Genomic DNA, 6,021 nt, shown 5'->3' on the forward strand with positions numbered 1-6,021 from the left:
CTAATCGGGATTACTCTAATATAATTATGAATTTGAATTTATTAATATTACATAATATAATTTTTTTTCCATTTAAATTAATGCGTGAATCATTTATAATTTAATGCTAACTATTAATTTCAGAATTTTCCTACTTGAAGTTTTGTCCTGTCGAAGTTATGTTCACGCGAATCTTTGCTCTCGCGAAGTTTTGTCGGAGAAGGTTTGACCGTGAAAGTCAGACCCATTACCTTAACCTCAATTAGAGAATCAGAATCATATATGTTAAAATAGGGAGAAATTTTTTTATAATGCGCGAAGCGCGAAATAGTTTCAGCCCCTTTTCAAAAAATTAATTAAAAATAACGTATCTTTCATAAATAAACAAAAACATTTTACATTAAACCCCTCCTTAAGAAATACGTCGTACTCAGTATCCTTTCCCTTTTACCTAAATTCACAAATCTGAATCATATCTATTAAGAAAGCGCGAAAAAGAGTCATGATGCAAGGAATCATTTTGCTCCTTCCATAAAAAAAAAAAAATTAAAAAATCTCTCACGAAAATAAACGCTTTTATGAAAAACACCTCCTAAAACAGAAATAAGTTCCACTCAATATCCCCCACCATCTTACCCCAATTAGCGACAAAAAGTTTCATGCTGCAGAGAAACTTCGACACCTTTACTAATATATATGTATAAATGCAAAGTATGAAATATGAGAAGTATTGCATACTTTCCCTCGGCATTATACATAATGCCAGATGCTATTTAGGCAAAGTATGAAATAAGCGTCCTGATGAGGTTATTATGTGAATGTTACTGCGAATGACCGAAATCGGTGGTTGTTGACTTTCACCGGAGAATGTTGACAATCACATAGTCGCTTTGGTGAATGTCCGAAATATTTATTACATCCAATTTGATAATAATTTATTCGTGGATATAATTACATTTATTCGATATTTTAATACTTACTGACGATAGATTAGAAGAAACATCAGTGTTTGGAGTATCGGGCAAATGCATACCGGGCAGTGGCACTTGACCTTTAAAAAACATCAGTGTAGGCCGTAGGGTATACCGGGCAAGGAAACGTATAAATGAATTTTAAAGTTACTTTGCATGATTATTATATGCTTCCACAATCAATTTGTTTAAATATACTTCTGTGTTCATATGCACGAAAAGAAAATGTTGAATATTGTTTTAAAATTGAAATATTGATATTTTCTAAATAACTTATTTTTTTCCCTCCAATTTCAAATCCTATTAGAATTACCTTGCATACCTGCCAACACTTCCGGATTTTCCGGAAGATTTTATTTTCATATTTAAAGTGGTAGTAAAACTCAGGTTATTCCAGTTAACTTTTTGAATTATAATGATAATTATAAATGAGTTTGACCACCACTACATATAAATAATTACAATAAATATATGAAAGCATAATAATCCTTGCACANCAGAATTACAAGGCTACGGAGTTGAACATTAGTAGTCATATACCCCTCCCCCCCAAAAAAAAATAATTGGGTCGACTGTTTAACGACGGTTATAAAATTAAAATAAAATAAAATGACAATGTCATGTGTAAGTGCAGCATTTATCCAAAATATTGCTTTAATTTTTCTTTCTTTTTTAATATTGGCATACTTATGCATTCTAGATTTATTTAATAATTATTCTTTTTAAAAAATTCGGACGTATTTTACCTCTTTCAGCGATAGTATTTCAAGCGAGCATCTGAGCACCTTCATAAACTTGTCACAATCCTCGAAATACTCTCCACTTGTCACAATCCTCGAAATTTCTACGGACACAACTTGGTGGAACTTCTGAAAAACGAGCATCTCAAAAAACATCATTTTTTGGACGGTAAAATGAAAGCATTCTTTTCAAAAGGTCCTAGGGAACATAGTTACGCTCCTTTAAAATATATCGCTGGTTCAAAACTAAAACGACACTTCAGCATTCACTTCTCGTTGAAATAACATGAGAAGTGCGTGCAGAAGTGTCGTTTTAGTTTTAACCAGCGATATATTTATATATTTAAATATATATTATAGCGCGTTGCATTTATATTCTCGCCAATAAAATTAATCTAATAAACTGGATCGATTTTATTTCATTAAAAGTAATATATTTAAAAAAATATATTTAAAAAAACGCTCCGAGTGATTGAATTACATATAATTAATTCTCATTTCATAAATAATTTTTTTCCATCATGCTTGCTATGCTTTGAAAGTATTGACCAACGTGATGCATACATAAATTTTTTCTTAATAATAAATGATAAGCAACACATTATTTTGAAAAGTTGCTGAAATCTTACAAGCAAAAGACTCAATTTCTAAACAGTCCTTTCATTCATTCTTTATCAATTCCAATTTTTAACGCCTCATATCTCCCTGGTTTATTTATTTTATAAAGATTGTCTGAACCACCTATTTTTTTTCTCCAACTGATAGGCAATCAAAGAAGGGGAAATGATAGTAAGAGACCATATCATTTGACCTCTACCCTCTAATGGTTTCTTACTTCACACTATCTATTCTAAATATGTTCTCTGAATGTAGATATTCGAAATATAGATTGTCTCAGTGATTAAGAGTGTTCCGTATCTCCACAGATGTTAAAGTAAGTGGACTGTTACCAAAGATTTTCATTTTTTTCCCTTTTGAAGTTAAGATTTCGGGGAACGAAATTGATTCAATTGAATTGAGCTTTCTTTGTTTTCGGAATATCATTTTGTGTTACGTGTGTATATCTTTAGTTTCCAACACTTCTAAAGATTTTTTTTTTATCGTACTGTCATTTAAAACACCATGCATCAACCTGCATTGTTTAAAATATTCTAGATTTTCTCTGGTTATTATGGCAAAATGATGACTAGTCACGCGAAACTAAAAACAAATAATAATAATTTGATAAGAGAAACGTTTAATATTTTTCGCTGGTTACTGAACATTAATGCTTTAATACCTCACAATATTTAAATTGGTAACGAAGTAAAAAAGATAATCAGAATTATTTTATTTTTGTTAGCACTTTAAAAGATTTTTTTCTTTTTGTCCTCTTGTCATTCATTACTGTTAATTTTAATATTTCTCTAATTTTCATTTCGAAGTACTATTTATAAATTAGGTAAAATAACATAAAGTGATCGCATCAATATGAGTATATTTAATGCAACGGAATTGTTTTCAATTCCACTTTATTTTGACACATCTAATCCACATGTAGTTTTTCTTCGAGTTGAAGATATATCATCTAAAAGTATCTATCTTGAAGAATTACAAACTTATAGTATTCATTATTAAATTCTATTCTACAAATTCTACATTTTTCCAGCTCTCGAACGAACCGCCGTACAATTATCAAGCTGACAATTTGATTTCTTTACTAGCTGCCTCCGTTGATCAGCTGTACATTTTAATTGTGTAGAATTTTAATTATTTAGAGATTTAATTGTGTTAGTTTTCCGTTTGCTTATGGTGTTTTGTTTCCTGTTTTCTAATTACATTTGTTTTTCATCTTCTTGTTTTCTCGTTAAAAAAATTTTTTTTTCCCGTTGTGTTCCGTTTTTTCATTGTTAGTTTTCCGTTTTTCATTGTTTCTTTTTTTTCGTTTTTCCCTTTTTTCTCGTTTTTTTAATTTTTAGTTCTTTTTATTCATACTGCTTTGTTTTTCGTCTTTATATTGTGTTCTTTTTATTTGTTTATGTTTTTTTTTGAATATTTGATTTCTAATTTATTATTCCCATTCTCTTCGCGTTGTTTTTTAGTTCTCTTTCTATCATTCGCTTTTGCATGTTTCTTGCACTTAATTTTAATTTTTAAACAATGTAATTTTTCCAAGTTTGCTTTCGATCTCCGGAGAAATGAATAATTTTTAACACGTTATGGCATGTTATTTTAATACAACATGTTTTAGTCTTTATAGGATTATTTTGCCCAGTTGTCCGAGTGATTAGGGCCCGTTTGGATGTATTTAACATAGATAATCGAGTGTGGGAACTGCTGGACATATTTAGATGCTGACATATCAAATTGGAGCAATTTTGAAAACTATAAAACTTTTGCTGTAAGTATAGCATTTTTGTTCCTTCTCATTTTTTAACTGCTTTAGAATATTACAGACTAAAAATTAAACTATTTATATGCTGTTCAAACCGATTTTTGCAGACTTAGGCAGCACGCCGTAAAATAGTTTACTTCTGACCCTTATTGTATGGGTCAAAATCCGATATAATTATATCCATTATTCTGTTCTGAGTTCCAAAAAAAAAACGCCGTATTCCAAAGAGTTCACGAAAGTTGGAAGTGGCAGTGGCATTCTCGTTTTTTTTCAATATTTTCATACAGGTCAAATTGAGAAAATAAACAATAATGAATAATTTAGTTTAATGAATAACAGAGTAGATAAAAATTAGAATTTCCGTTTTTTTTTCAAGATTAGGAGGTTCCGGAAAATATTAAGTTGAAATGTTCCTTCCTTTGTATGTTTCACACCTTTTTTCAGATAGTTAAGGTGAGAAATAGTGCAGAAAACTCTTAAAAATTACTAAGGTGGATAGCACTAGAAAAAAAGTTAAACTTGTATGCAGTATAAACTTGTTAACTTTTTTAAAAATAACAATTTTGAGTCGGTATTTTTCATTGTTAGTGTCTTTCATCCCTTAAGATTAAACTCTCCTTCTTTAAGAATGAACTAAAATTAGTCACGAATTTCTAATTTTGTAGCAACTTGTAAATTGAATAAAATGTGGGTTATCTTTATAAACCTCTTCCCAGTAAATTATCTTTAGAAATAACTTAAACATCAAAAAGGGGAAATATTTCTAACCATATGAGGTCGTTCAAATAAAGCATGTTTGTTTTTTTTCAATTTCGGACGCATAGTCCCCAAAAATAAGCAAATCACATCCTATGCTTATTTAAGAAAGTAATAACGCATTATCCTGCTCTAATTTTAGCTCTTCCAGAAGTTAGAATTTTAAATTCCTAATTTTAGAATTCGAATAAATTGGGTAACTTTTCAAAAAGTAAAATTAGTAGATATTTTAATTCATTTTATAAAATTTTGAAAAGAATATTCATTATTTCTGTTTTTTTTGTTAAAACTCTTGATCTATGAATCACATAACAGCAATTATTGTCCATCTTTAATCTTAAATTTGAAGCTATTTTAATTGATATTTTTTCAGAAAAAAAAATTGTCCCGCAGTGGACTGATCGTTAAGACACGGTTCCCAGCAGATCACCGAAGTCAAGCATCACTGGCTGCGGTCAGTGTGCGGGTGGGTGACCACTTGGATCAGTCTGCGTAGGGACCGAGGGTGTGCGGTATTGGTCCTCGTTAAACTGTGCTACCGTGAAGTGCTCGACTTCGCGCGCAAGTCGTCGGGCTACCGAAGCGGGGGTGCCATCCCCTCCGCAGAGGATCAAAATTGTGATGGCATGTCTTCGGATCACCTTCCGGGATGTTTCCCAGACAGTCGCCAATAGCCCATTGTGCAGCTCTAGTGCGACGTAAATTAACAACAACAACATCAAAAAAAATTTAAAAATGATGTGATTTAAATGTCTTACGCAAGCGTGGCTCATATCCCATCCGCCATTAGTCAGAAAAAATAAGTAAATCACAAACCCCAATCCCCTTTATGTCCTTGCATAATGCTTGAAAGATCCTTATTATGTTGCATAAGTATTAATGTAATAATAATCTATCTGATATTTTTTCAGCTTCCGAAAATTTCATGGAATACAAATTCAACCATGGAAAACCAGTGGAGGCATTCCCCTATCCACCACCTTGGGGACGCGCTCTCTAGGGGTTACAGGCTCCCCCGAGAGGACCATCTCTTATAACTAACCTATATCTCCTTCATGACAAAAAATATGGTTATCCTGGTAAACTCATTTTAAGTTGAAAGTTGCACTTCTGCGTGGTTTCTTATTTTATTCTACCAGTGCTCAATTCCGTGGCCTCGTAATTTTGAACACAAACCAGAAGACAAGGGAACTCTTTGATC

This window comes from Parasteatoda tepidariorum, chromosome 2, assembly GCF_043381705.1.
Source record: "Parasteatoda tepidariorum isolate YZ-2023 chromosome 2, CAS_Ptep_4.0, whole genome shotgun sequence".
NCBI lineage: Eukaryota > Metazoa > Arthropoda > Arachnida > Araneae > Theridiidae > Parasteatoda > Parasteatoda tepidariorum.